Genomic DNA, 12045 nt, shown 5'->3' with positions numbered 1-12045 from the left:
CACAAAATAAAGTATACCATTTTGGGAAGTATGGGTTATCCTGCTGGTGGAAGCACATTGAAAGTACCAGCAATCTGCCTTATTTGGAACATGATCCGGACCAATTACTGCATTCATTTTTTATGCTGCTCAATTTAGAGAGTAATGGATGCAGGATGGACTTTAACCCTTGGCCAATCATCTCTAGAGGCGTTTCCTCACCCACTGTGAGGAGAGGTCTTGCCTCCAAATGTGGCCATATGGCTGATAACTTGGTTGAAGATAGGATTTCCAGAGCATCATCCCAGTTGCAGCAAGTCCAAACACAACATGGCTGCCATGAACAGGATCCATATAACCAGTTTGTCAGTCCCTAGGGTGTCCTATAACTATAATAAATATAATTGTTGAAAAGAGGAGCAATGAGGTAGCATGCAGACCTTTCATTGCTAGTGGAGGCCAAACTAATAGGTAAGTCGGCCATAATGCGCAAGCACGCTGTGCACACGTGCACAATATAACAATTGCTTTTAGGACCTGCAGAAAATGTTGTTCCGCTTTAAAAATTAGGAGCATTTTGTTGAATAAGGCCAGAAGTGTTCTCAACACAGTACAATTTGCAATGCTCACAAATATTCTGTATTAATTATATAAATGAATTCACTTTGGCAGTACTTAAAGTAGAAACATGGCCAAGAAATAAGTTAGGCTTAATTACTTTGAAGAAATGTATTTTCTGTGGAAACAAGTCCGTTTAATGAGCACTTGCAGCATTCTGAAATGCTATTACATTATGTTATTACTGCTACTGAACAAATTCATGATTTTGTATGTAAAGAGAGGAAGTATTCAGTGTTAATGTATAGTGTGTGTCGCTGCTATAGTTGAGGATTCTCATTTGTGAGGTGTTTTTTCATTGTTTGGTGGCTAAGCAGCCTTGTTATATTTAACCCCTTTTAACAGCCCCTCAAAAAAACCTAAACTCTCTTGTTTGTAGCCAAATGCTCTCCATACATGTATGAATAAATGATCAAATGATCATTTATTAACTCATCTAAAAGCATGCAATAGTCGTCCAACATAACAACACAAAACGATTGATTTATTTAAAGGCTAAGGCTATCTTTAATACTAGGGATGCACCGATACTGGTTTGTCGCTATCGAGTACCGATATTTTTTTTGTCATGTGCCCCGATTATCAGGAAGTCATGATCCTGCGCCCAGCTTCCTGATTGCCTCGGAAGCCAGTGTTCTATCGGAAGAACACTGGCTTCACTTGCCGAGGCTGCCTGGCTTCCTGACCAATCATGTAGCCGGAAGGCGAATCCTGAAATTCCGCCCGACTTCCTGATTGGTTAGGAAGCCAGGCTGCCTACCAACAAGTGAAGATGGCTTCTTAGCCATACAGAAAGCCGGGCGGCACATCATGACCTGCCTCCTGGCTTCCTGATTGGCTAGGAAGCCAGCTTTATGTGTTGCTGGGCAGTCTGGATTCCTGACCAATCAGAAAGCTGGGAGGCGGGCCATTACATTCCGCCCAGCTTTCTGTTTGGTTAGGAAGCCAGGCTGACTAGCAACAAGTGAAGACAGATTCCTAATCAATCAGCAAGCCGAGAGCGGGTCATAACGCACTGCCCGCCTTCCTGATTGGAAAGGAAACCAGGCCCATGCTCCCTCGGCACTGCCGGTCAGAGGGAGATCTCCCTCTGACTGGAAGTTCCGGTATCGAAGGAAAGTATTGGAGCATTTGGGCGAGTACGAGTGCAAGTGCTCGTATCGGCACCGACAGGGCCGTAGATAATATTTTTTACTGGGGGGGTTCAGCTTCCTCAAATTATAAGATTTTATCTAGCAGAGACACCAAGGTTTGAAAAAAATATACCAGCCATATCATTCCTAAACCAACCCTTTACCCTGAGCAATACCGATTTTGTTGTTCGACACCATATGGATAAAAACCATGTTTTCCAAAGACTTATAATTGGTACCAATTCACACAAACCACCTAGTATACACTTATTGGTTTTTTTTTTTTACCAAAAACATTTAGCAGAATAAATTTTGGCCTAATTTTATGAAGAAATTTGATTTTATTTGATATTTTGTATAATAAAAAGTTGAAAATATTTATTTCCCACGATTTAAAAAAAAAATGTATATAAAAAAATTAAATAAATAATAACCAGCGGCGATCAGATAGCAGCAAAAGAAAGCTCTATTTGGGTACAAAATTAGGCGCGCGCGGGGAAGTCTTTCATTAGCGCCCCCCACAAATCAATCCATAGTTCAATGCTCTAGACCAGGGGTGGCAAACACAAGGCCCGCGGGCCGAATCCGGCCCGCCGGACCTTGTAATGTGGCCCGCACAGCAGCCACCTCATTTTGCCATGTCTCATGGCCCTATGTGACACATCACTGCAAAAACCCACGTCGGCCACAAGATGGCGCTCCGTTCCATACCACTGAGACCCCCCAGTGCCCGCCAATGATGCAGCTGCGTGATATGACCATCGTGTTCTCTCAACCACCTCCTCATCTACCGCGCATGCGCAGATTGTGGGCCGGGGGTCGGGCAGCACTTCGGGCGGAGAGGCAGCAGGGGATGGAGAGGGAGTGACCCGGGGTCCGGCAGGGGATTCGGCTGGGTAAGTGGCTGCGTGTATGTATGGGGCAGTTGCGGGGGAAGCGGAGTGCATGGTGCTGGAAGTTGCAGTGATGGTTGGTGGAAGGTGTATGCTGTGTAGGAATGTGCAGCAGCACCAGGTGTGGAATATAAACGTGTGATAAGGATGTATAGTCATCATCCAGAGGTGCAGAGATGGGCACATGTGCTGGCTGCTTGTATGTGCTGGTCCAGTCATATGTGCGATCTGCATTTATCTGTACATCTGTGATCCATGCTTATCACATTGGGCATTTCTATAATGGTGGGACAGGCATTATCTATCTATCTATCTATCTATCTATCTATCTATCTATCTATCTATCTATCTATCTATCTATCTATCTATCTATCTATCATCAATGTCTACTGCTTTTCTTGCTAACAGGTCTTTTTCCGCTGAAGTAGAAGGCCATGCCAGCGATATGGGCAGCTTAGTGGTTGGCACTGCTAACTTGCAGCATTGGGGTCCCCCGGTTCGAATCCCGGCCTGGACACTATGTGCATGGAGTTTGCACAGTCTCTCTGTCATTGTGTGGGTTTCCTCCGGGTGCTCTGGTTTCCTCCCACACTCCAAAGAAGAAAAAAAAAGGTACTATAGCCCAATACAAAGGGAGGGAGCCGCCTATACAGGGAGGTACCAGAGCTGGTCCAGGTAGGAAGGTAGGGGAGAGTACAGATGTGAGGAATTTTTAGGCGCAATCCTGACCCCTGCACTGTGTACGTAGCGTACTTTTGATGGTGGGAGGGCTCTTGACATCTGCTGTATTGGGAGTGGGGTGCTCTGGATGTCTGCTTATAATTATTATGAGAATAATTTAATTCCATGCCAGTTGAAAAGGAGGGTTGCAGACTGCTGGTATCGTCCACAGGAGAACTTTATTGAGGACACCATGATTACTATTACTATGATAATAAAGAGTAGATGCATAGTCCTATACAACCTTTGAGGGTAACCATACTGCTGATGCGGCCCCCGATGAATTTGAGTTTGCCACGCCTGCTCTAGACAAACTGTTCCCTTGCCTAGGTTTTCCCTTACTGATCCACCTTCAAATCCCCTCATTCTCCAGTGCTGTTTTGTTAATTTAGGAGCCACTTCTGGGCTTGTTTAAATTTTCAAGGCATTGCCCCTTCTAATCTGTCATGGAGGAGAGACTTGAGTGATTTCAAGCCTAGACTCCATGGTGGTTACGGAGGGGTGCTGCCGCACCAAAAGAAGGGAGAACAGAAGCAGGTCTAAAGCCACTGATCCACCATGGAGGCCCAACACAGCAATACATTATACAGCAATACAGAATACCAACAACTATAGAGGACTACAAATCTCAGGAATACATTATATAGCAACGCAGAATAATATGAAGCTACATACTCTGTGTTGCTCCAGGGTGGTGGCCTGATGTCTCCAGGGTCTAAGGAGGGCTGTGTGGAGTCTCAGGACGGCTGTGCGGAGTCTCAGGATGGCTGTGCGGAGCCTCAGGATGGCTGTGCGGAGTCTCAGGAGGGCTGTGCGGAGTCTGAGGTGGGCTGTGCGGAGTCTCAAGAGGGCTGTGTGGAGTCTCAGGAGTTGAGCTGCAACAACTATTCGATTTAGTAGATTAAAATCGACGATGGAAAACAGTGTCAACGTTTTCCATCGTCGATTAGTCGGCTATCAATTTAATTGCCTGTTCACGGCTCCACACACGAGCCGCACGCCATGCCGCTTAAGCCACACAAGCTGCGCACGCTGAGGACATGCCTCTGCTCCTCTCCTCACTGTGAGCTTCCTGACTCGCCGCTGCCCGCCAACAATCAAGGGCCCACGATTCAAAGTAAGTCACTCAGGAATGAGCGCAGGTCAGCATTTAGCCCATGTCCGGGCCGTGGGCTATAAAGGCACAGGCAAAGGGCCAGATATGGCATGCGGGCCATAAAAGGCCCAGGTCTGTCCTATAGGAACACAGGGGGTGATAGATGAGTTTGAATATTTGATTCCTCAGACAGTCCTTATCGGCTGTGTTCTGCTGCGACTTCTGAAGTATATGACTCCCAGTGTTCCTATAGGGCAGACCTGGGCATGTGCTGCTATGAGAGCCATAAACTGTACATTATTACTGAAAGGAGGGAACCCCCCAACACCACCACCATGGGGAGAATCTAAATAGTTTTAATGTTCCTGTTTGAAGAAATATATATAACTGGTCGGTGGTATTGGTGGTATTCTGCATTGTGCCGCTGTATTATATAGCGTCACACTGCAGAACACCAGCAGCTATAGAGGAACAACAAATCCCAGCAATAATACATTAAACAGCCTGTATAATGTACTAATGCTGTGATTTGGTGTTCCTCTATAACTGGTCAGTGGTATTCTGTATTGTGCCGTATAATCATTATACAGCGCAATGCAGAATACCACCAGCTATAGAGGAATACATCAGATCCCAGCAATAGTACATGATATACAGTGCAATGCAGAATACCACCAGCTATAGAGGACTACAAACCCCAGAAATAATCAATTATACAGCGCAATGCAGAATAACGCCAGCTACAGAGGACTACAAATCCCAGAAATAGTACATTATAGTATAATGTACTATTTCTGCAATTTGTTGTACTCCTCTAAAGCTGGTATTCTGCACTGCGCCGCTGTATAATGTACTATATTGCACACCACACTTTTTTTGCTACTTCCACCGCTCCAAGCTTGTGCCCGTGATGGACTACAATCTCAATACAAACTAGTAGTCCATCACTGGAGCTTTTTTTTTTATCCGATTAACCGATTAATCAAACTTAATAATCGGCTAACTAATTTATTTTGAAAATAATCGTTAGCTGCAACCCTACTCAGGAGGGCTGTGTGGAGTCTCAGGTGGGCCGGGGGAGTCTCAGGTGGCCTGTGGGGGTCTCAGGTGGGCTGTGGGAGTCTCAGGTGTGCTGGTGGGGTCTCAAGTCTGGCTCTGTGGATTATTATTTTTAATAATGTTTTCGTTTTTTTAACTTATCAGTTTTTTTTTTAAATTTATTTTATTTTATTTCACTTAACTTTATTGCTATCACACAGGGGTTAACAAGTTCCTGTGTGATAGCATTTGGAGGGGACAGGTTCTCTTTATGAGCCTGCCCTCCAGTACAGACTGTGGACTCTGGACTTAGAATGAAGTGGACTCTGGACTTAGAATGCACTAGACTCAGGCCCGGTGCAGGCCTACGCGATCCGGGAACGCGAGTCCTGGGATCGCACGGTCCTGCACAATGTAGGCCGCGATTCCCGTGCGGCTCCATTGATTTCAATGGGGTGACATCCGCAGAGCAAACGCAGAAAAAAGGTAAACAAAGCGCAGCTGTTTTATCGCAATCCGCCGGTCGCAACTGGGGTGCAATTAGAAAATAATGGCACACCTACAGCACGATCGGTGCCCACCTATGCGACTAATGACCGGGCGGAATCGTGCACAATTGACGTGCGGTGATGTGTCGTCTAGGTGTGCACAGACCCTTAGGAACACACTAGACTTGGGGCATAGGAAAGCACTAGACTGGACTTTGCAACACAGTGGATTTAGGACTAAAAACAGATAATACAAACACCCCCCCTCCTCCCCTGCTACCTGATTGCCTGCTCTGTCTCTGCATTCAGCCTTCTGATCTTGGTAGGACACCCTGTCCCATGCAGAGCCCACACTGAGGCTTGTACAAATAATCCAGGGCCAGGCAGGCATATGTACATCTGAAGGGATGCCGGGGATGTCCTGTTTGATAAAATATCGCTGTCAGTGAACAGCTCTCCAGCCCTCCAGCCGTCACCGATGTTTTATCAAACAGGACATCCCCGGCATCCCTTTAGACGGCCAAGCCTATCTGTGGATGTTCTTCAGACGTCAGCTCGGGAGCACATTCCCCCCTCTGCTCCCTCTCACTACACCACTGCCAGTACCCTCTGGGGGGGGGCTTGGACCCCCCTATCCCCCCCTTATCTACGCCCCTGAGCACCGATACTAGTATCCGTTTCGGTGCATTCCTCTTTAATACCATGTTACTCATATTCAGAGAGTAACATGAAACATGGTCACATTGCCAGCCCCCTATGCCCATCATGCTGCCCCCCCCCCCCCTTACCTGAATCACAGTGTTCTTCTCTCTGCAGGCTCCTGACATTTCTTGAACCTGGAGCGGCTGTATGTGACTCCATCTTCATAGCCACTGCTGCAAAAGGACTTGTAGCGCTCAAAAGAATACAAGTGTGGTGACATCACCACACTTGTAGACCATTCATATGTCTTTCTATCCCTGTAACTGAAAATCCGTACCTCAGTAGGGACAGGCACTTGAAAAAGAGAATGCAGGAGTCATAGCATTGCACCCACAATCCACTGATAGTGGTTGAAATACTTTACTGGTTTTAATGCAAAAAAATTGCTGTACATTTTTTCTTTTATAAATATGTGTGCATTTATTTATGTATTTTAATGTGGACGTTGCCTGTAAATTTGATTGGATTTCCATCAAGACCAACTATTTATTTTGGATGAAAACAATGTTTTTTTGAATGAACCACCCAAAGTATGGTTCTTTCATGAAAACAAATGTTATCAATCGTAGCCTTATCATACCACCAGAATAACATAAAAACATGTGTTGCTTAGTCCTAATGCTGGCAATGATAACACAAAAACTAAATGACTAATTGATCAGAGATCTCTCTCTGATAATTTTAAACAATTTTTTCCAAAGCAAAGTCTGAATTAGCAGACCTTTTCCAAATTTTCTGCCAGGACACATTGTTTATTATTAATGAAAATGCTTGTTTATTGATTGAATCACTGCTTTTGTGCAATCTCTTTCTGAAATATATGGATGGATGTAAATGGATATGATATGATATGATATGATATATGTACCTTTACGTGTATGATTAGCATTATATGCTAATGCCATGTCATAATCTCCTGGTATGTATGTTCTATCAAGTAACCAAATTGTGACTACCTCTGTGGAAATTTTCAGATGCTATTTCATTAATTTGAAAGGAATAACATACTCAGTAAACATTCCCGTAATTACCAAGAGATTTTGTTGTTGGGTTGATAGGCAAACATAGCATCAGGCTCCTTAGTCCTAATGAGTACAATAATGCAAGAACATTGGGCTTTTTTAAGGCAACATCATTAAAAAAAGATATATATTCCACATAATCAATACAAACAGTCCATAATATACATAACGGAGATTTGTAAACTCCCCATTGTTTCACACCACCTCCATAGGCCGTTACATTAACCAACCGATAACAGTCTACACATTCTTAAGGTTGTCTTTCTTCAATACAAAACATTGGCCCATTAAAGTTCAATGCATTTTGCGGTAGCTTCCTTCAGAAACCGGAGGTGACTTGGTTAGATATGAACTGACTGGTATATATCCGCATACCGGGGATAACATTCTATTGTCTCCATAGCACCTAAAAAGCCCCATTTTCTTCTATTATTGAAAACGTTTCCACCGTTATAAACATAAGGCATGATATAGAAATCATGGACTGTGGACCATAGGATGTGCTCACCCAGGCTAACTGTTAAGATTTTTTGTCTAGTTTAATGATAAAATACCAGTTTACTTAACTCATTAACTAAAGTATTTCTAAAGACAATACTTTCCTTGGTTTTGATATAGTGTGGAAGTACTATAACTTTTTTCAATTTTTTTTTTTACTGCTGTCTGTGTCCACACAGGAGAGATTCACTCTTGTCACTGGGAAATACAGTGATGAAATATCCAAAACATTACCAAAAATCTTCCAAAAGAGACACCTGTTCCAGCTGTGACAACTAAGATTCTTTACTTAGGAGAAATTTCCTTTCACTACCTGTTGTGTCTCTGAAAGAGGAAGAGAAAGAAAATATCCCCGATGGGACATAGATGGTAAAAAACTTTCTATACGATAGAAATAGTCACTAGACTTTGCAGTATTTTTTAATTAAGCTTAAAAAAATCAAAATACAAAAAAAGTACAGTACTGTATTAGCTTTCTATTTTTTAAGGTTCAAAAAATATAAGATATACGGTAATAGAAAGAACCATTTTAGTAATTCTTTTTATGATTTTTTTAATTACTGAAAAGACTTCTAATATTGCATTGAAAAACTAACTGTAAGTTTCTAGGAAGTCCTGCAATTCCATCAGATGTCTCATGGTGTCAATACAACTCCAACTAATATGGTTTTTGCAGAGCAATGTTGTGTATAGAAACCCATTCTTGCTATGCACAGATATTGTAATGGATAGGCAAACCATACCATAGCAAAATGAACTTATGAACTAAACTAGGAGATTTCTATATGGTCTCCTAGCCACCTACACACAAAAGTGCAGAGTAGGATGGCTACTAGACATGTAAGGTAGCAATTTTTTTTTCAGGATTCGGGTCCAAAAGTCAATTCATCTCAAGATTCAGGTGAATCTGAAATTTTCTTTCATTTCGAAAGCGTTAGATAATTACAAATGAATTTTTGTTGCAGCAAAGTGACATTAGAAAAAAAAAAATCACACAGTGTATGGGGCTTACGGCTCCCTTTCAGCTGGCATTTCTCGATCAGCTAATCGAAGGAGCCTGCTGGAAAAACTCCAACGCGATCAGAACCAGCAGCCAATGAGCTGCCCGCTGTGTCCAGGAAAACAATGCAAACATCGAAGATTCCTCGATATACATGCTGTTTGTGTTGATGGAGGAACCTTAGCAATTTCTTTCGTTCAGCCCTCGGGTTGAACAAACAAATTTGACGGGTGTATGACCAGCTTAAGGGAGGACTTCCTGACTTGGGTAGTGAAGAAGATTTAGTAAGATGTGGACTATAGGAAAGAAGTGGTAATTGGGATGGGAAAAGTATGTGAAGTCTGGTTTGGAATGACTGATTTCTGTCCAGCATTCTGCCAGGGAATAGGTATCTGGTAGTCTGATGAAAATTCAGGACAGCTACTCAATATGGTATGATGGGTCTGATTTGTCTAGCTGGGGATACATTGTCAGGTTTAAAATGCCACATATGATAAGGACCCCTTTCTGGTGCTTAGAAATGGTAAGAAACGAGCTGATTTGTAATAGCAGCGTAATAAGACATGATCGTAATCCCCTGGTCTTGGAAAAGACCCAAAAGTATACTAAAACTGTAAGTCCAGTTTACTTTTTTAGTACATGTAAATATATTTTGTGTGTGCAATAGTTATAAAATGTTTTCACTTACAGTTGTGCTGCTAACGGCAAGATAAACACATTCAAATAATTAGTGAGTTTAACTTATTATTAGCAGTACAACTATGAGTACAAAAACTGAAATTTGCTAATACCATGGTGCACTATTGTTCAATGGCACTCGGTTGTCTGATGGTTGCAAAAATGGCACTCGGTGTGTAAAAGGTTGCTGACCCCTGGTATAAGGTATCCACCTGAAGAGTCTTTTGCTTGAGAGAAACATGCAAAATGAACTGAGCGCTTAAATCCAATCAAGCATTTTTAGCATCAGTAGCAGTTTGCAAATTTTATATAAATTATACATGCATATTGTAATGTGTATGGCAGAGTCAAACGCCTCCCTTACAACAATTAGCCGAAGAGTTAAAATGTATAGGTTTCAATGGTATGTCATAACAATGTTGCCATCTAGGGGAGCACAAGAAAAAATGCAGGCAAATGCTATAAAATTCTCATTTCTTTTAGGTTGCACTTATCTTTACTTGCTGTGTCATGATTTACCAATTTGTATTTATCATCTATCATATAATGTAACCGTTTTGTTACTCCCACCACCAACCGTCCAAGCTTTCCCTCCTACTTATGTACTGCTGAGCATATGACTCATACTGATGCACACTGACTGTATCATAGCGTGGAATAATTACAGATCTCTCACAATAAGGGGGATATGGTGATGTAAGACACAGGTGTATTGTTGTTAAACTGCAAATCACTGTCAGCATCATAAAAGGTTTTGTATTTGGATAGGACCAGCACCAGAGCACCCTTCAACTGCCAATAGCTTAGTCAAAGCCAATTTCAAAACTGCAGGCTGCAGCCCACTTGCTTTAAAATGTGCCTGTGCGTTGCCCAAGCAGGGCAAAAAAACAGGGACACTTTAATGCCACCCCCAGCTTCTTACACTTCCCTTGCCCTCGATGGCCTGATAGTCCATTTAAATGCTAGCAAGTAGGTTTTGTTATGGTAGAAGAGACTATACTGTAAGTATCATACGCCATCAAAGCTCTTTCCCTGCCTGCTAGCAGTTTTCTCCTAATCGTACACTGACAGCCATACATGCGCAACTCAATCTACCATCTCAGTATACTACCTCAGTATGCCACTCACTTTCTGCTGGGAAGAAATAGGAAGTAAAGGGAAATCTCCCCATGGGAGACAGCAAACAAAAAGATGGCAGGCATTTAAATACTCTTTGGCTACAGATACACGTTATATTATTTTCTTTTTATTTTAAATGTAAAATATTTTTGGATACTTTACGAAATATAAAGAATTGTAGAATAACCACTAGAGAGAACTATACATAGATTGTGACTTAAATCTATGAAGAGTGAACCCTATACTGGTACTAGGTAAGCTCTGCTCTCTTCTAGAATGGCTATTTGTAGCAGTCTTTAGTAAATTGTTCAGTCTCATGCCTTGTCAGGGTGTTCAGTATTTTATCTGATCCATGTGCGGGGCTCCTGCCTAGGGTTGAAACTGAGGGGGGCATGGGGAACATGTGCCCCGGGTGCTGCCAGCACAGAAAGCAACAAACTAAGGATTCCCTCATACTGAACACCGACACCTGCGCTTTAAATAATTAAACTGAAGCAGCTGCCTGAGGTCCCACGCTTGCTGAGGACCTTGGCAGCCTTCCTGTGAACCATGGTGCCTGTTTATAGCCCCGGCCACACACCTCCCCCTTCCAGAGGAATCCCACCACCCACAAGACGGTCCAGACCCCTGGTAAAACCACACACAGCCCTGGTAAGACCCTACACAGCCCACCTGAGACAACCCTCCAAAGACCCAGCGCAGCCCACCAGAGACCCCGCACAGCACACCAGAGACCCTGGAGACATCAGGCCATATCCCCGGAGCAAAACAGTATGTAGCTTCATATTATTCAATTTTGCATTGCTATAAAATGTATTGCTGGGATTTGTAGTCCTCTCTAGCTGGTGGTATTCTGCATTGTTGAACAATGTATTACTTAGGGCTGTGGAAATTAAAGATTAATTTCTCGATTAATCGTTAAAATTTTTGATCGATTAAACTTATTTTGATCGCTAATTAAAAAAAACACTCACCTCTCCGCCAGCTTCTGGGAGTCCCGTTGGGGATCTGGTGACGTCATGGACATCGATGTCATCGGACTCCTCCCCCTTCCCCAAGTG

The sequence above is a fragment of the Nanorana parkeri genome, unplaced genomic scaffold, assembly GCF_000935625.1.
Source record: "Nanorana parkeri isolate BGI_ZX_2015 unplaced genomic scaffold, ASM93562v1 scaffold107, whole genome shotgun sequence".
Lineage (NCBI taxonomy): Eukaryota > Metazoa > Chordata > Amphibia > Anura > Dicroglossidae > Nanorana > Nanorana parkeri.
Note: the sequence above shows the minus strand (reverse complement) of the source record.